Genomic DNA, 20,697 nt, shown 5'->3' on the forward strand with positions numbered 1-20,697 from the left:
CAGGAAGTTACAGCAGCACCATGTGACTGCAGAGGTGCTGCAGGAAAGCTAAAGTGACACGAATGCTTACAAGTATGTTCATTGTAGCCTTGATATGATTTGTAAACAGGGTTTATTCTACCAAATAAAATATTATTTAAAATATGCACTAGAGATGGCATGATACCACTTTTTTATGTCCGATACCGATATCATAAATTTGGATATCGGCCGATACCGATATGAATCTATAGTGTGTTTTTAATCAATAAAACTGTTTTTTAAATATCTTGCTGCATTTTGTATAAGTTCATACTCAAGTTTAAAAAACAAAACAAAACACTAAAGCTATTCTGTTATACCTGTATGCAAAAAATACACTGCACCCAAAATATTTCATAGTTCAGCAAAACTGATCAATCTAATAAACTTAAACCTACTCCATCCTCCCTATTCTGGTATTTTACAGAGTACTTAGCAGAAATATTAAGCAACCTAACTAATAGGGTTGCAAATTCCCAGCAAAAAAAAAAAAAAAAAGGGAACCACCCCCCACCTCATGATGCTTAATCGATGTAATCAACTTTAATTTGATGTAGTGTGAAAAAAAAATGCACAGAAATCAATTCTTTTTCAAGAATAATTAAAAAGATTCAACATCTTTTTTCAACAGAACTGCACAGATGGTATCTTCCCAAAGGAAAAAGTACTATAGCTTACTAGGGTATATTAGACTTAACAGTTACTATATACAGTAATGGACTTCTATACATTTTACATCAGATTAAAACTTTGGGTGTAAGATTCAGATAATTATTTATTAAACGCTAGATATTTTAAATGAGAATAAGAAAGAAAAGTATATCTTTGTGCCCCCTTTTCCCTGTTAATGCCCTATCGGCCCCCCTGGCTAAACTTGCTAGATCCGCCCCTGCACAGTTACCAGCCGTCAGCTACGTAGAAAAGGATCCTGGTGTAGAAAGTAATATCAAATAAATTCTAACAACAGCTTATCAAGCCGCTGGTTTCCTCTTTCTGGCGTGAAGTGGGCAATAAACAAACAAGAGAGACGGACTCGCGACAGAAAAGGCGATCAGCTGATCATTGAGCAGTTTCATGACTGAAGTAGCAGCAGGAGAGGGAGGGAGAGAGAAGAGGCAGTCGCTCCATATATCGGTTGTTAAGCTTAACGCGGGAACGCTTTACAAACATTCAGAGATGAACTTACACACTTGCTTTACTTCTCTCTGGGATCACTTCCTCGGAGATGAAATGCCGGTTTGGTTGCGAGGCTACAAATACTCAACCAGACCACTGACAGGTCTCACACACCACAGCCGCTCTATCACGTGGTGCATACTGCTCGGTTATGAGCCGAGTTAGGCCATGTCGCAAGTTTTGTGAGGTGCTTGTTTGATATTTAATGGATCGGATTACATTTTTTATTTCTCTCCAATATCCGATCTAGTAATTTAGGTCAGTATCGGACCGATACCGATACGTAATATCTGATCGGTCCATCTCTAATATGCACCTCATTACCTCCCCCTAATACAATTGCCTAATTTTTGTGCCCTTTTTAAACTTTATATTTATTTTTATTGCTGGATCTTAACATACTCACTGTCCTTTAGAATATACTCAAATTGCAGTTTTACTTACTTAGAAGGTGTTACCTTACCGATTTGGCTGCCATTGATAAGGAATAATTTTCAAACAATTTTCAAACATAGCCAATGTTCATAATAACTGCTTCCAGCATGAAGCTGAATCCATACTGTTCATTACCACAATTCCTATACTTTCATTTAAAGAATCGATAGATAGTATTGTAATATAAATTTACAGTAAACTTTTATGCAACAGTTTGCAAAGCATTTGCAGTAATGGATGTTCATCTGCTAAATGTTCCTTGAGCAGCTTACATTTTATTTTAAACTGAATTTTCTGAAACTCAGAGCCTGGAGAACAAAAACTGTGTAACTGTCCAAATGCTTACCCACTGGACTGTACATTACGTAACAACGCTGATTTCTTTTTACTTTGTGTTTTTTGATTTTCCTACTTTTTTCCGCTTAGACCACCTTTGACATTTTCACGCTGAGGTGTTGCCCACATCTCTTAGTGTTTTTTTTTTCTTCACAGCACAGATCCAAAGTGCACCAATGAAACAAAGTGTTATTCTCGCCAGTGGATGTTGTTATACCTCCAACTTTAGAGAACTGTCAGAAACAACAATGGGAGCAGTATACTCTATGCTGCCAAGCCTGGAGCTTGAAAGAAAAAAAAGCCTTCTCTCAGTCAAAGCTGTATATGTCTCTGGGAAGAAGTGGACACCTTCAGGTAATTTTCATCTTTCTCATAACTTTTCCCTTGTTTTTTATCTTTCCAGTTTCTTTCCTCGTGGTGCCCATTCAGAAGGTCATTGTTAAGTATCAAAACAGCGAGAATGTGCAAAGCACCAGGAGACCTTCAAAATTATACATTTTCTTTCCATGTGCACTCCCTGCTCGGGGGTCAGGGGAGCACAGCAGCATTAGACTCAATGTTATGTTCATAGAGGAGCTGCTTGATGATTCCCAGCCTTCTGACCTCTTTTTAAGAATTTTATAACACTAATTTGCATATATTTATACCAACATATGGCTTCTTGGAGAATCCCTAATTTAGTGCATCAGCCCCAGTCGACCCCAGTTTTTAGAAGAATCCTCAATTGGAGTAATTTAAAACATTTATTTTCCCGTAGTGTAACCTTCAGTTATTTTTTGGACTTGCCTATAGTGCACACAGATATTATATGCTAGTGACGTGTGTACTGTGTGACATGCAGCATTTCTCCTTACTAGCAGCAGCGCCTGCAGATTCATCAGAACATGGTCCAACATTCTGAATTAATAAACATTATGTCTGTCACACAAAAGCTAATATAGAATAGTGACAATTCAAATGAAAAACTGTGAAGGCTCACTGGTTCAAAGGTTCAAAGTTTACATATGAAAAAGCCCATATTAATCGCCATTTTGGGGCCTGGCATGGCTGCAGTAGTCACTGTTAGGTGGTGAAAGCAGAAAGCCTGATAGAAGAGATATTTCCTTGGTTATCTCTTTTTTTTTGGAAAGTTGTTTTTTTTTTTTGTAATAACAAAAAAAAAAAAAAACTAATAGTGTGCTTTAAAATTACATGCCGGAACTCAATTTGGAGCATTGGAGGGATGATTGAGAAGAGTTATTCATTAAAAGACACAAGGCAACAGCGGAGTTAGTTTTTGCAGTGAGTGGAGCATTAACCAGTACACAGCAAATCCAGCATGTCCAAATTAACACTGTCGGATTTGATTTCAACACTATTAAAGTGTCTATATGGGTCCACACCAGAGAGTGTTAATTTAACTCTTTTTGGAGAGTTGGTACGTTAACTCTGATTTAGTGTTAAACACCAAATCTGTCTGGAGTTGATAATTTAACACTTGGTGTTAAGAGTTTATATATTAACTCTCAAAGAGCATTTTAGTTTAACTACGTAAGAGTTATCTTCTAATTCATTCTAAAAAGCGGGAATTTTACTGTTCTGAACTTCTAGAAATTTCTTTTGGAAATAAACATTTACTAAAAAGATGCAATGGTTTTTGAAAAACATTTATTCTGAACTGTGCACCACAATTTCAAAACATTTTCTGAAAGATGTAACAGTGTACATGTTCTCACTTTCATTAGAATTTTGTTTATCAAAAGGTCTGACATGGTAAATGCAAATAACAGCATTCTCATCACTTATTTCTTCAATACAATATGCATGTCCTTCATTCATCCCTTTGTGGAACTTCAACGCACTTCTGCTCTCCCCCATATTCCATCTTCACAAGCATATCCTGTGCGGAGACCGAATAAAAATTAGTTGACACCAATTAATGGCACAAATAATCCAGTAAACAATTGCAGCACAGTAAAAAAAAAAAAAGGAATCCTCTTTGAGCCATTACTTGTGTAAAGTATTTTCCCAAAAGACAAAGACACAGGCAACAGGTAATACTGAACTAAATGTAAAACCTCAACCTTTTTCATTTTTACCTAAACCGTGTGCACAAAACTCTGGAGGGATCTATGCTAACGTAGAACCCAGTCAGGACGTCAGCTACTGCTGTTTGCTCGTTTTTTATTTTATTTTATGGGCGATCGTTTTCAGGCTTCAAGTAGCACCATTATACCAACATTTCACATTCTAGACATTGTTTTAGGTGTATTTGACCAAAAGTTTGACTGAAAATTCACATGCAAGCTTTTTTCAAGGCTGTGGTATTTGCCTGCAAACAATACCTTTCAGCTAGCTAAAACAGAATATTATGCTATCAGCGAGCAACATGGCTAATGCCTTTCACACAGCTTTGTCTCAACTCCAAAGAGCCACAGAAGTAAAAGCTCATAATAACAATTGAAACAATCTTTGAAAAAAAATGACTTACCAAGCATGGCAAACAACTCAAATATGTAGAGCAAAATGTTCTGAAACGGCTTCACTTCAGCTTCGATTGGAGCCGTGCTGGGGGCGGAGTCTGTGAATTTACTCTGTTGGTGTCATAGCCCCTCTAGGAGTTCAGAGTTAAGAGGTCAGGAGTTAATGTTTCCATTTTAACACCTCCAGATTTGACAGAGAAACACTCATTTTTAACACTCGATTTTAACTACTATCATTTTACACCTCAGAGTTACATTAAAAGAATGTGACTCTGCTTAGAGTAAAATTAACTCTACTTTTGCAAGAAGACTATTAACACCAAAACATTTAACACTTTTGAATTTGCTGTGTACTTTCTGCTCCCCCTACATTTTTCTATAAAGACTTTTACAAAATGCCGAAATGAAAACTGTAGAGCATACCAAAGCCCCAGTCTGTCTCTGTAGTGTGCAGCATACTGTAACAGCATGCTGTCAGCTTTTGTGTTTTAGTTCGTTCTTATTTTCACAAATTAAAAGAAGACACTGAAATCTATATAAAAATGCAGCTAGTAATGTTACTTAACTAACAATGTAAATTTTGTGTAATAAATAAAGATAATAATGTTGTGTCAGGTGATGCTGTTTGGGGTTCTGAAGGTCTATATTTTTAGGATAACTCCTGTTAGTTACCCGCATCTGACTATGTGTCAAATACCTGCATCATCACACTGCAACAGAAACTTCAAAGTGAACTATAAAACCGAGAATGAACTGTGGCAGTTTAGGCAATGCACAGTAGCAATAGGTTTATATATGTTGGACTGGTCTGAATCTTATTCAGTTACTGCCCTGGCATTCATTCAATAAAAAAACTAAACTAAACTAAATAAAAAACAGATCAAATTCAACTCTGGTCATGTCCCAACTCCTGTCTGGATCAGTTTGGATCTCTTTGTAGTTATTTTTTCCAACACAATCTGTTTTCCTTATTTCAAATGGCCTATCCCCCAAAAGCTTTATTGAAACATTTAAAAAAATATACAAAATCCCAGATATTTGTTATGACATGTTTGCTTTTGCTAATAAAACTTTATATTCGTTAAAGACTTTGAAAAGGTCCCTGTTTGTTTTGTTTTTTAAAATATTATTAAGCATGTGAATCTCATTAAAAATAATTTGTCTAGTAATGACAAATAATTAAATTCTCTGTGAAACAGTCATGTTTCTACATAAATAGATTACATTTTTACTGAACAATTACTGAAACAAACAAAATAAAAAACTGTAGCAATAAAAACATTTTTTTAAGTATTGATTTTTTTTACCCTGTATTTGATGATGACAGAATGGCTCTACTTGAACAATAATAAATATCTTCTTTCTTTTAATATTTTAAGATAAATATCATGGTCCATGATGACATATATGCATATTCCTCAGTCCAAAATGAAGGCTCTTCTCTTTATTTACCTGTTGCCATGGCGAATCAGAGTATCAGCGCTCCACTGATGATGGCCGTCTTTCTCTACTCGTGCACATGCCTAACTCAGGCTGACCATACTCGGAGCTGACTGAACTATCCTAACCAAAAACTGAACGTTACCTGGCAAAGGCGCAGGCGTACAGCATTAACTGACAACCTGCCTTATCAGTGAGCAAAGGCCAAAACTCCCTTGGAGACAGTGGGAGGGATGTCAGGAACTGAAAAGGCATAATAAAAAATAACTGCAGACTGTAGTTTTTGCATCACACCATCAGGATTTAAATGACATTTCACAAGGTATTAAAAAGATTTCAAATGTAACTTGGTAATTGCTTTAATCACACTCCAAACAGTACAGTTATGCAATGTGCTTTCAACTGAATGTGAAAATGTGATATTCTCACTGAGTCATATTTTATGTATAATTCTATTGTCCAATGAATGAAATCTTTTTTAGAAACTTCATGGTTGTACATTTTCTGTAAAAAATAAAATAAAATAAGAGAGAGACACCTAACAATGTTAAGAGCACATATATAAAAGAAGTGCAAACCATATAACCAGGAATAAGCAAAACATTTCTATACATTTCTAAAATGATAAATTCTAGAATAAAATACTATTTCTTAATATTTCCTGACACCATTTCTTTCTTAGGTTCAAAAATACAGCACATCGGGGTGTCAGGGTTGGGAAATAACTGGAGGTTTTAAAAGAAAGACAAGGTTATTTTCAAGTAGTCAGTAACTTCAGACTTTTAAAACGAGCAACGACACTAATTATATTGTAAGTAATTTTAAGTAGTGAGCAGCCTCAGGCTATTTTAGAAGAATGCACAATGTTTCCCCATCTCACTTTGTAATTATAGTGATTTTAGGGGTAAAGGCTGTATCACCTCCCATTTCATGTTGTAATTACACATTATTTTGGTGTGCGTGGCAGAATATCCACTGTTCAACTGCACTCTTATATAAAAAAGACAAATGCTGTTCTCCTTTTCCTCCTTTGTAAGGTGACATTACAGAGCACAAGCCAATATGGTTTTACAGTAATGGAAGCAAGATGGTTTGTTTTCAGTTACCTTTAATTAAAAGAAAAAAACTTTAAACAGACACGGCTGTGTGGATTTCTTGACAAATAACTGCTTTAACAAAATATCTTCGCTAATTAGCGTTATAACAAAAAAGAACAGCAGGAGCATGAAATAATCCCTTAATCCATCAAGAAATGAAAATAAATTTGGACTACGTCTTCATTTATTTGACAAGTTGTTTTTGTTTGGGGTATTTTTGTTTGTTTTATCTTGAACACTCACAACAACAGCAATGTTTTTGAAGGATGAGTATGTGAACAGTGTTGTGGAGATGGAGACGGCGTCAGACAGGGATGTGAGTTTGAAGCTTGAAATTGAAGGGCTGATGATGAATGTTGTCAGTGAGTGTGTCCCACAGGTTGTTGTCAGTTAGAAGAGAAAGATTTGGATGAAGTCGTAAAAAGATTCCCGAGAGGGGAGAGCGTGGTGATTGGAGTAGACTTCAATGGACTGTAGGGGAAGGGAAGGGAGGTGAGGTTGTTAGGTATGGACTTAAAGAGAGAATAAGGTATATGTTTGTGGATTTAAGGAAAAAATATATGGAAATCAATATATGGAAATGGCTGTGGTTAACACCTACATAAGCAAGAGAGAGGAACATAGGGGGATGTATAAGAGAAAGGTGCATGCAGGTGTAGAAGGTGCAGACTGAAAGAGATACAAGACTGCAAGGTTGTAGCTAGAGAGCATCGTATGGTAGTCTGCAGGAAGGAAACGAAGGCAAGAATTAAAGGTGGAAGTTGAAGAAGGAAGAATGCTGCGCAGAGTTCAGGAAGGAGTTTAAACGGGATCTAGGTGAGAAGATGACTGGGAAAGTACAGCTAAAGTGGCAGGGAAACTGCCAAGAAGGGGTTTGGTGTATCCTCTGGACTGAGGAAAGAGGACAAGGAGACTTGATTGTGGAATGAGGAAGCATTCAAAGGAAGAGGTCGGCAAAGAAAATGGGGACTAGTCGGGGAGATGAAGAGTAAAGACGGGTACCAGGAACTAGGTGTACTGCAAAGAGAGAGATGGCAAAGGAAAAGGCTTTGGTCACAAAGAATAGCCACTTGTTTCTGTGCTACCAAAGTGCTACCAAAGCTCCCTGGCTTTCATTCAAAATGTGTTTATCGTCAGCACCTGCAAATTAAACTACTTAAACATTATAAATGTCTTCAAGGTCACACTGAGGCCTGTGGAGCAGTACACACATTTATATGTGTATTTGTATATGAATATTTCACACTTTAAGGCTGCCCGTTTATTTAAGGGAGATAAACAAAATACATTGGATTTGTACATAATAATATCACAGATGATAAAGTCAATAGATTTTAAGTAGATGCTTGTGCATTCTTAGTCTTATATGTTGAATTGAACTATGTGATCTGTTCAAAGTTCCCAGTCAGTGCTGTTCTGCAGTCTGACTGTACATGATGTTATTAGCACAAACACTTTAAAAGTGATCATTTAAGACTTCAGCAATAATACAGACAGCAATGTAGTTAGCAAAAAAAAAAAAAAAAATTTAATTGGGAATTAACTTAAAAAACAAACAAACATCTGTCTCCTATTTTTTGTCACACAGGAAAAAAGCATCAATTTCTGATGAGAAGACTTATTTCTTTTTTTTTTGTTTGTTTGTTTTTCAACAGGAGAAGAATATCTCTAACAAGTTGATTTGTTCACATTGTCACATCTTAATTTTTAAGTGAAATGTGCACTTTGAGTTTATACACTATGTATATAAGGCAATCGTTTCCTTTTGCAGTATTTTTGTGTGGTTCGTTTTTCTATGTCTTAACAAAAGGGGAACAAAGGTGTTTAAGTTCACCTAGGATGGTTTGTTTTAATTTTCACATGGTCTTACTGAGGTGATGCAAATTAAAACATGCATTCCTTTTTCTTTTTCTTTTTTTTGGCGGAGGGGGGGGGGGGGGGGGGGTGCTGGAAAAGCTTGAAAAGGGACCTTGAAAGACCTTGAAGTGAATGATTGTGCGAGACACGTTAGTGAACCTCAGCTTTGTGTATCTCTAGCTCTGTGAATTTTCCCTGTGATTTCTGCATTAGCGTAACCCACCCGTGACCGACCCGATGTTTGAACCTTTGTGAAGAGAGTAGCGAGAGTGAATGTGATTCCCTCCCCGGACTTTCCTTTATGAGCCCCCGCTATTCCCCCACTGTATATATCTGCACCTGGTGACTTTGTAAATAAACGTTGTTCCTTGCATTCCACTCCTTGCACTCTGCTCTGCGCCTGAGTCCTACTACAGTCCGTGACAATGTCTGAGGAACGAGAAGAAGTTTACTGGTATCAACTTTCAACAACAAGGGTGATGTGTAGAGCTATGGTGACTACATGGGGATCAAGTTTATGAACCACACACAGAAGAGAGGTGATGAGCAGTGAGTAGCAGTATGGTACTGCAGATGCTTGCTTTGAGAGTGCTGATGGAAATATACAGAAAAGCTCAACAAAACTTCACTGTGCCTTCATGGATCCTTAGAAAGCCAAGAGAGGAACTTTGGTACTGCATGATGAAGTCAGGAGTGTCTGAAAAGTATGTGAGGGTGGTGCAGGACAGCGAGACAGTGGTGAGGTGTGCAGTAGGAGAGACAGATGGGTTGAAGGAGAGGGTGGGATTACATCAGGGATCGATCCGAGGTCCTTGTTTGCAGTAGTGACAGGCTGGCAGATGAGGTCAGGCAAGAGTCTCCATGGACTGTGATGTTTACAGACGACATTGTGATCTGTAGCAAGAGTGGGGGGCAGGCAGAAGAGAGTGGGGGGGCTTTGGAGAGAACAAGCAACACAAAATACATGTGTGTGAATGAGAGAGTACCTGGGATTAACCATTCAATGCAACAGACAATGCACAAGAGAAGAAAGAGCAGGCTCGGTGGAGTGGGTGGAGACAAGTGCCATGGGTGATTTGTGGGAGAAGGATAGCAGCAAGAGTGAAAAAAAGACAGATGGCCAAGCTGGAAGTGGCAGAGCTGAAGATACAAAAACTTTTATTGGGAGTGACCAGAAATGACAGGATTAAACATGAGGTTGAACAGTTTGCAGACCAAGTTAGAGAGGTAAGACACCGATGGTTGAGACATGTGTAGAGGAGGGATAATGGATATACTTGACAGAGGATGTTGAATACAGAGCTGCCAGTCAGGAGGAAAAGAAGAAGACCACAGAGAAGATCCACGGATGTGGTGATGGAGGACATGCAGACTTTTGGTGGAGGAAGATGCTGGGAATAGGGTGAGTTGGAGGCACTATGGCGACTGAAGAAGAGGATTAATCTATGATTAATTTATATGGCTGTAGTTGGCATAAATCTTCTAACAATTATGTTGCTAAATACATTATGAGAAATATATTGTTTTGTTTTTTTAATTTAGTTTCACATGCATTCTTCTGTTCCCGCTCTTCAGTCATCGCATCTGTTTCTCATCAGAGTTGTCACCCATCTAAATTTAAGCACCAGCTCCAACTGTCACGGTCTGGCTGGCAGACCGTGGGGGATGTAGGAGAAAGGACCCAAAACGCAGACTTAATGGAATGAACAGTGGGTTTATTTACAGTGAGGTAATTGTACACCACACATTAAATCTCCAAAAGTGCTCCCTCGACTCCCGTGACGTGTCTTCTCCCAAGTGCTGGTATCCCGTGCTCTCTGCCCCTGTGCCTTCACACACCCCGTGTGTCTTGCAGTCCTGTGTTCCGCTGTCCTCCTGGGGAAAAAACACAGACACAGCCGTTATGGCACCAACTCCGGCAGGCATACACTTTAACAACACTAGAAACACTGACATGGAGTCTAACTCAACGATCCTGCGCCGGAGGAAGCTCCATCGCTCTGTTAAGTAGCTCCCCCGACGATCCTGATCAGAAGCAGGTGTGTGGTAAGCTAGGCGTGACCAGCAGCTGGCAGGGCCACACCCATCAGGCCTGCAGGTGGCTGTCCTTCATCCTCCAGCCACACACACACACACACACACACACACACACACACACACACACACACACACACACACACACACACACACACACCAGCATGGAACACAAGAGCACAGTGCAGCAAACATACATCCAATACACTAATAACAATAAAGGTCCACACTGTTCACGAACCCCGAGTCCCCGGAACCGGGTCCGTGACACCAACATCCGGTCTGGACTGGATTGTCATCAGTAGTAAAGCAGTAATCAAATTCCTTCTTGCCACCTGTATTTTCCTGCGTTTTTGCTATGCTAACTCCTGAGAGAACTCCTGTTTGTTAGTCACTCCTGTCTGTCCACTCGCCAATGGTACCAACTCTCCGGGGGTACCTGACCGTTGGCTCCTCCTGCTGTTCATCTCATTCTCATCAAGTAACAACACTTGCTCTTCAAACAATCAGTTTCTGCCATGGACTAATCCTCGACTCTTCCCTCCCAGAGTCGTACTCCTGAGCTACCTGACCAGTTTTCCCAATCCATTGTCATTCTCAATGCCATACAAATAAAACCTTTGAGGTATGTTAAGGTTGCACTCTTGCTTTAGAGTTGGCAAACTGGCTTTGCCTTTTACCTTCAAGAGTTTGTAGTTTCCCACATGTTCAGACAACATGCATGATCAACCTAATATTGTTGTACTTTTAAATTTATAATATTTGAATTTGCTAAAGAAGAAGAAGAAGAAGAAGAAGTAGTATGATTTTCTACTTATCTGTATTTTTTAAACCAACTCCCAGTTTTGACCCATTCTAACCACAAGCTCATCGCAGTCAACATTCTTTATCAAGTAAAAAGCACTGCTTATACAGCACAGCAACACTGCAAACTTTGATGCTTGGCTCTTTGTTTTAAATAACTCTCTATATCTAATCTTGCAGAAAGATGCAATAATAACTGTATTTGGAAACTCACATCAATTTTTTAAAGAAATTACTGCAAAAGCAGAAAACTGAAGGGAGAAGAATCTTCCTCTTCCTTCCTTATTCCTGCTTTTGTCTTCATCTAAACAGGAAAAATTTGACTTGGTTCCATCAATTTTTGATAGTATTTTTTTTTCTTGTAAACCAAAATATGAATGCCGTTGAACAGTGTATATTTTACCATGTGCACCAAAATAATTTGTAATAACAATGTGTGCACAGAGCACACTCTTAAAATTACTGTGCACTTACAACATTACATAGAGCAGAAGTTATTTTCTCTAAACTACCCAAAATTTACTCATCAACTAAAATTACTGAGAGTAGAATTTTTTTGTTCTTATTATTCAAACTTGCATCTGTTTCTCCTTTGTTCTACTGAATGTCGGGGTAGATACTGAAAATTTTGGCCTAGTTTTAGAAAATTTCACGATAAAAGTTGTGAAATTGCACTTTAATTTTCAGCCTATATCATGAAGTGCCACCAAAAATTTCTTTTGACTTCTTTCAAGAGATGGTTGGAGATGGGAAACTTCAAAGGGTCTCCAGCCATGGTTGGTCTACAGGCAATCGAGCAGGACTTGTGCTCTCTGAAACAGATGCTTGTGCATGCAGAATACAGAATGGTGTCATCACTCATTTTGCCACCTCACTTACTTGTAGATGAAGGTGGATGGAGTGTATGTGATAGCCTCATATCTCTGCAGACCTTGATCTGTCATTTTCCCAAACACAAACCCCCACTACGGTACACCTCTCCTCAACCAATCAGACCCCAAATGACCTTAATTAATGGAATCTCCCCACCTCTGTTTTTTCCATTAGTCTCCCCGAAGCCCCTGGATTTCTCCTATGACCATAAACATTAAAAATTCATATCTCCATCATTTTAATATTTAAGTCAATCAAATGGTTTGCATCAGATAAAACTAACAGCAATTACCCATGCAGGGACAGGAAAATGTATTTAGTGTGAGTGACAGTTGATAAAACATGAAGCTGAATGTCTGCAGGTTTTTACCTATTTTTATTTATTTTAAGCAACTGCATCTTCAAGGCATCCTTCACTTAAAAGTGAATCACTAGCACAGCTTATAAAGTAAATGAGATATCCATTCCACAGCTGCTGATGAAAGACTTATAAAATCTATTGGTTAAAGTGGCTTATACGATTAAAGTTTATCGATATTTCACAATGATGAGCCTTGCATTTTTAATTTCACTGACTGTTTTCAGCCCTGTTGCATTAAAAGCCTGAATCGCTGCTGTAATGCTTCATTTTCAGTCAGTGTCTCAGTGTAAGCAGAAATCAGTGGCACACTTCTAATTTGTGTGCACTTGTACTCTGACACCGACAACAACATAATTCGTATTGTCTGAGAAGCCCGTGAAGAACTTCAGTTTGAAATTAGTGCATTGGTTAAAAAAACACGAGCAGTAACCCTGGCAAGATGAGGCTCTATTGTTTGTAATTTGCAACACAAGTGACCTCGTGGCCACTAAACCATCACGAGCATTGTGAAGCTCTGATTTCACAGATGAAAACCGAGAGACTAATTGGTTCATATTAAAGAAGTGTTTGCTGGTCAGGCACCTAAGTTCAAAAGATACACACTTCCAAATTTTAACTCTCAGTGGAGTTCAAATTTGCCTGAGTAAGACTAGAGCTGAAGCTAACAGAAGCAAGTGATCTGATTTTACTTAAGCTGTCCCTCATGCCAAGTACTTGGAGAGGCAACCAAGCAGTCAAAGCCTCCACTCAAGGACAAGGACACTGTGGACTGAGTGCAGCAAGGGAGGGGCCACCATAGCAGCCTGGAACAAGGTTTCTTGCTCTGGAAATACTGACTATAGGAGGAGGAGATATGTAAGCAAATGGAGGTATCCAGGTGTGCAAAGGCCATCACCATCTGACTCCCTATGACGTCCTGTTGGCAGATCCCAGCTCAGCAGCACTAAAACACATTCTGGTTGGTGGAAAAACAGCCTCACTTAAGGCTTGGTGTTGGAGTATATTGCAGCCTAGCGCGAAATTGAAAAGTAGAATGTAAATGCCTTCTCTCCTAATCCATAATTTAAAGATGGTGGCAGATCTAAGCAGTTTCCAGTTATAATCTCATTAACCAACCTCACACAAACCTATGTAACCCATGTATATACTCAGCAGCCACTTATTTAGGTGCAGCTGTCACAAGTACCGCTTGTGAGCGCAAATATCTAATCTGCTAGTCACTTTCATTCCGTATGATGGTTTATTTCAGAAACTGCTGATCTACTGGAATTTCTCCACACGATCATCTTTAGAATTTACAGAAAATCGTTCAACAACAAGAAGATATCCAGTGAGCTGCAGTTGCATGGGTGGAAATGCTTTGTTGATGTAAGGGGGGAGAAAAGGTCAGACTGCTTTGAGCTAATAGAAATGCAGCAGTAACTCATATAACTACTTGTTACAACCAAGATGCCAAGGTACCTTGAAGCACATGAGCTACAGTAGCAGAAGAACATACCAGGTGCCAGTCCTGTCAGCTAAGAACAGGAAACTCAGGCTATGATTTGCATGGCTCATCAGAACTGGACGGCAGAAGCAAGCATTGCCTGGTCTGATGAGTTTGCATGTTTTCTCCGTGTTTGTGTGGGTTCTCTCTGGGTACACTGGCTTCTTCCCAATGTCCAAAGACATGCAGTTAGTGGGGTTAGGTTAAGCTGAGTGCAAATGGTTGTCTGTCTCTCTGTTATAGTCCTGTGTCAGACTGAAGACTTGTCCAGGGCGTACCCTACCCAGCGGTAGCTGGGATAAGCTTCAGCCCCCCACGACCCTGATAAGGAAGAGGAAGAGAACGGATGAATGGATCCCTCCTGTTGTATATTCAATTCAATTCAGTTTTATTTATACACCCCAAATCACAACAACAGTGACCTCAAGGCACTTTATATTGTGAGGTAGACCCTACATTAATACATACAAAGAAAAACCCAACAATCACACGACCCCCTATGATCAAGCACTTTGGTGATAGTGGGAAGGAAAAACTCCCTTTTAACAGGAAGAAACCTCCGGCAGAACTAGGCTCAGGGAGGGGCGGGGCCATCTGCTGTGACCAGTTGGAGAGAGAGAAGGAAGACAGGATAAAAGACATGCTGTGGAAGAGAGCCAGAGATATTAGTGGTTCAGGTTGCTGGTGATTGTGTCATGCTTGCTGGTGGCCTTTTGGGCTATTAGTATATATTCTACAAAGAATTAAGGCAATTCTGAACAAAAAAGGGGAGTAAACCTGGTAACACTGTGTAACTAATGAAGTGACCTGAGTGTATTTTTGAGGTTATCATTCCCGAAGAGAACACAGGCCCAAGAAGCTCGGGTACATTAAAAATGATGCCAAAACAAAACAGTGTGGCTGGGAAGCAACTGAAGTAATCTGAAACGTGTTTGGAGTCACATCAAACCCAGGAGTTGGCATTGCAAGAGAAATATTGCCAACAATCTTTGTAACTTGTCAACCACAGATCCTGTGCAACAGGTAAACCCAAGTAGTTAACCTCTACTTTCAGCATACTCCTGTGAACGCTACCTACATGTCTGTGCTACAGAGTCTATGCAGTATGTGGCATTATATTTAATAACAGCTAGTCCCATTAAAAGGACCATTTAAAGTATATGCATTATAGATTAAACGATTAACATAAGTGATAATTTTTCAAGACATCCTACTGCTATTTATTTGCACTTAACCTCCAAATATTGCTTAAAACAGTATTCTGGACCCAGCACAAAGATATAATAGCAACACAGACACAGCACTGGTATGTAATCGTCTTATAAAGCTGCACATATTTGCAAACAGTTGCCCATTAGCACTCTTTCTCTTATGCTCATCAGCTAATGTCCACTTCCTGCTGCTGGACAAGAAGTGGACGGCAGATTTATCCTAATATTTTGGCTGAAAATAGACAGGACAAATGCGTAGAGGACAAAAATGCTGAACAATAACAAAGCAACTACACTTCTGGGTTATAATTAATTTTTAATTTGTATTTATTTATGTTTTTTTTTATTTTTATTGTGACTACATTGGTTCCCTTACATGCGCACAGCAATTGGATGGCTTTTACATAGTGATTAGTGCAGCTTTCAGACTGATGACCTAACTGTGTTCATATGCCAGGCGCAGACGTAAGTGGGGAAAATGAGCCTTTATTATTAGCCCGTGTGTTTATAACGAGCATGTGATTGAATTTTTTCTGCAAACACTTTAAAAAGAGCTGTGGGAAATAAAACTCCACCAAAAACACAGTGATTTCGGATGGTTGCATCATGAAAACAATGAAACACAAAGTAGGCAACATCATATTTATAAACCAAGAGCCTCTAAAGCACCTGTGTGTGTGGTCCTGCATACACACACACACACACACACACACACACACACACACACACACACACACACACACACACGTTTGTTGTTGCTGTGCTTCTCAGTACAGTGAGCTAGAATCTTTATAAGGTTTTATGGTGATACATGGGCACAAAAAACAAACGCACAAAAAGTGTATTTTTTACTTGATGCATTTTCCTCGTAAACACATCGAGGTTTCTGGTGGTGAGTTCAGTGACCAGAAACACATCGATTCTTTCCTACTTTCCGTTAATCAGAAGATCACATTTACCCGCCTTCAAGCCCAGGCATGGGTTTATCATAAAAGTTTTTTGCACGCTACATTCTAGACATTACGTTACTAAAAACATATTTAGATGTTTTACGCGGCGTTTGTTTCTGAGTGCTTCTTCTTTTTAAAACCGACCAACCCTGTGGTTTCGATCTTTTTCTTTTTTCAATGTATTTATTTTATTTTTGCACTTAAATTACCTTAATTTGAACAATAAACATATAAAACGTGCATTTATGTCAGCTGCCCATAGGTTGGTGGCGCATTACCGTGCATCGATGGGTGTTTTCACGCGTCACCAGTGGGCGCTTCTTCCTGCGCACAAAGAGAGCAGAAGCCGTGTATGCGCACAATGTGAGAGTCTCCGCTCAGAGGCAGCGCTGTCCTCTGTGCTTCTTGGCAGCATCTTGTGGAAGTGCAGTTGGAGGAGGTCGCGGAACACTCTCGGCTCGGCGCGTATCGTCCTCGGCCGGCAAATGTACTTATGATTGTGGGAATTTACCGAGAGCACAGCTTACTGTTAGTCCCTTCCAAGCGAGCAGAATTAAGTGCAGAGCGCAAACACTGCTGGAGCAGAGGGCATCCTCTCTTTTTTGTTCTTGCTTTTTAAGAGGACAGGAGTTACTGTGAAAAAAAGGAAAATAAAGAAAATGAAATAACGTGTGTGAAACAACGCGTCTGACGGATAGTGGGATTACAATCACAGCAGTTTAATGAAGAGGAAAAAATCTGCATCCTAGGACAAGTAAGTGATCCTTGGAGAGCATCACTGCATACGTGCGTGTTGTCGCCCTAAATTTATGTGCATGCACATACCGTGAACTGTGTTCTGCTAAGTTTTGGTTTTGCAAACATGACAAAAATAGAAACAAACATAAGTTGGAAGGATAGAGCTTAAAAGCTCTCTTTCCTCTGGCGAGATGCCGTTGTCTAAATTTGTGCAAAGGGCACAGACGCCAAATGTGTGCGTGCTGATAGTAGGCACACGTGCACGATGCTGATGATTGCGTTTCTAGATGAGCCTCAAATGGGTTGGATGGTCCTACTGGGATTTGTACCGCTGGGGCTCATTTCCCTCATCTTTAGACAAAGTCCATATGGTGCCGCTCTGCTCAGTCACACAGAGAGAAACAGCATCAGGACCGTCCGCCTGGAGAAAAGCCTCTTTCGAACTTGTTAAAGGCGATGATATCCATCTCCAGGCGGAGGAAGGGGGGAAAGAGCATTGACCTATTATTTAAAATAGTTGCTTTTTTATTTTTCTGTGCTGCTGAGTTGTGCCTCCATGCCCTCTTAAATTATAACATTTCGATGATTTTTACCCTTTTCTCTAAAATTTTGCATACTCATGATAGTTGTGCCACACGGGGGATAGTTATTAGAGAAATGATCTTTAATAACGCGACTCCATCCTCTCTCTTTTAATCTTGTTTTCTTCTTTTTTTTTTCATGCAAATCCAAATATTTGCCCATCGGTGGTCTGCACACAAGTATTCCCTTTCTTCCCACCCAGACTGCAATCGGACAGAACAGTGAACAGAAAATGCAGCCGGCTCTGCATCTTCAAAGTATCCTACCATTCAGCAGGGATTGGAATCGTTCTCCCCTCTATTCATGTTTATTTATGGCTGCTTTTCGCATAACTTTGAGAATAACAAGCAGAAGGCAAATGAGAGGTGAGACGTGTCTTTGAAAGGCATGCAGCGAATTGTTCTATAACACATAGCAGGATAGCAGTGCAAAGATGAGCTTGTGCTGTAGCACCGTTTGCTTTCAAAAACCCTTTTGACTGAACCAGAGTGGCAATTACATTCTACAGCCAGTTCCTTTATCTCTGGAAAGGCTGTGAAACGAGTTGAATAGTATAAGAAAAAATGTAAAGAGCCTACTTGAGTGTCTCCTGCTCCTCTTCCTTGACCTCCAGTCAGGTTTTTTTTTCTTTGCTTTTTTTTTTTAAGGGGGGGGGGGGGGGGGGGGGGGTTGCTGCTGTATCTAGGATGAGGGTCTGGGGATGTGCCTGGCTGAGAAATGGATCGCCGCTCCCCCTTCTTCTAAGTGCACTTACTCTCTTACACCCCCCCCCCCCCCCCCCCCCCCCCCCAACCGTGTGTTAGGCAGCAGCTGAGGCATGCAGCCGTGTTTAACATTGGAGGGGATGTGTGTGTGTGTGTGTGTGTGTGTGGGGGGGGGGGGGGGGGGGGGGGGGGGAATAGTGATTTTTCACTTGGAAATACACAGCTGTAAAATATCCTGTCCAGATGTGTATTTTAACAAATATGTAAACACGTAAAGGACAGAAAAAGTCAGGGGAGGTCATAACTGAATGTGAATTTTTTTGTTGTTTTTTGTGTGTGAAAAAGTCAACACTGAATGTGAAGTGCTTTCATGCCTCTGCTTTTCACTTAAGTGATCTTTCGTGAGTAGAACTCCTGCCTCCAGCTTTGCTCTTTGCTGTCCTCCAGCATTCAACCCTGACCATAGCCACAGTTCTAACCGCTGCGTTTTATTCACACGCTCGCAGTGTGACATGTCAATCACATGTGTGAAGCTGCTGCTTTTTCTTTCTATCCTGCAAGGAAACATCTGAGCGTGTGTGTATGGAGGAGCGGGAGGGGTGTGTGTGGGGGGGGGGGGGGGGCTTCTTTCATGAATGCTAATGTAGCTTTTGAGGCTTGGGTTTGGGGGGGGGGGGGGGGGGGGGGGGCAATTACACAAAATGCCTTTTTATTTGAAACCTTTAATGCATAATTTGCTATGGGAAGCACTGCTCACTCACCCAAGAGCCTAATGCTGAGTTATGGCGCAATCAATACCAAACAATTACCCCTTCTTTGCTTCTGTTTTCTTTCATTTTTCTTCCAAGTATTTCACTGCAGGCTGCAAAGTTGTGAAATGCAGATATTGTGCTTTGCTTTTATTTCTACATCATCTCGTTTTTCTTTGTTTTGAGGAACTATAATTTCTAAAAGAAAACCACCCTCAGCCTACTCGGGTCCTCAGTCAGTCAGAGTAAATTCAGAGTCGATTGTGAATTCTTCATTCACTGGCAAAAAGAGGCGAGCAGCTGTGGATTTAGATTGAGTCTGCCCCCGGTGGCACATCCTTGTTTCCCGGGTTCTTCTGCTGAGTGGATTTAATGGAGATGGCAGCAGATAGCCCTGAAGACAAGAACTACAATGAATAGATCATATAATGTAGTGAATCTATCCCCACTGCGCTGCTGGTGTTTTGCATGTTCTGATATAGCTCTGCTGTGCGTTTCCTGTGTATCGCATGTGATCTAAATGCAGACCTTGAGCTGTGATAGAAACTCTCCTTTCTTCCCTCCCTTATTAGATTCTTTTGCAATTATGCTGCCCTCAGGGGGGGAAATGGATGCCTTTAACCACCTCTCCTATCAATTATGCGCCAAACAACAGCCCCACTAACCAAGAAGTCATCTCATTTACTCTGGAATGCGTTTAGCCAATGACTTCCATTAGGTTTAGCTTCTGTGGAGGTGAAAGTGTGATGCCTCATTACATTTGGCAGAGCAATCGTTTGGCCATCATTTCGGCTGAGAAAGCTGAAGAAAGAAAATGCCACCTCGCCGCCACAAAAGCAAAGAAGTCATTTTTACTTTGCTTGGCATCCTCGCTATTGTGTTCTTTCTCTCCTAGATTTACTAAAGCTTTAGATGATATTCAGCTCTGCAAGGAATGACACAGGTGCCGCTTTCTGAAGGTCAAAAGAGTTAAAAAATCGCCTTTATATAAGAAAACCGTTGGATGGTATTATGCAATTTTAATCTAGTAGGACTCAAAGGATTGGAGCATCGGGAGACACTTAAGCTTTGCACTGAGAGCCACTGAAAAACTGGGTATTGTGGAAACACATGCTTCTGTTTGCTGTTTTACATTTTTTTTTAAAGTTTTTGTGAATCAAATTCACAAAATACTCCAGGATGAGAATGTTATTGCAGGTTTATAAAGGTTTCAGAATGAAGCCGCTCAAGGACAGCTATCCTGTACTTGAGCAGACACTCTGCCATGTGCTGATCACAAACCAGAACATCTTTACTGGGAGATTTTTCTCTCAGGATGTTGAAGTTTGCTGGGATGATGAGCTTGAATCCTCAACTGGCTGCTAATACTACACTCGAACTG

General features: G+C 40.0%; 1 protein-coding gene and 1 long non-coding RNA gene across 3 annotated transcripts in view; one reads left to right on the forward strand and one right to left on the reverse strand.

Moving 5' to 3' along the window:
- Positions 1-3,598: 3,598 nt before the first annotated feature.
- LOC308403102 lies at positions 3,599-4,754 on the reverse strand. The gene is made up of 2 exons (XR_013972859.1): positions 4,439-4,754; positions 3,599-3,847 (listed from the first exon to the last, which is right to left on the reverse strand). It is a non-coding gene; the product is annotated as an uncharacterized lncRNA (long non-coding RNA).
- Positions 4,755-10,117: 5,363 nt separating this feature from the next.
- Positions 10,118-20,697, forward strand: part of cntn3b (contactin 3b) — a 60,689-nt gene continuing 50,109 nt past the window's right edge. Inside the window, exon 1 of one of the 2 annotated variants that reach the window (XM_080890510.1) lies at positions 10,118-10,226. The gene's annotated coding sequence lies outside the window, so the exon portion shown is untranslated. Of the gene's footprint in view, positions 10,227-16,782; positions 17,298-20,697 lie in introns of those variants that run through there. The other variant, XM_080890508.1, reaches the window with a different exon arrangement.

This window comes from Rhamphochromis sp. 'chilingali' (genome assembly GCF_963969265.1).
Source record: "Rhamphochromis sp. 'chilingali' genome assembly, chromosome: 9".
NCBI lineage: Eukaryota > Metazoa > Chordata > Actinopteri > Cichliformes > Cichlidae > Rhamphochromis > Rhamphochromis sp. 'chilingali'.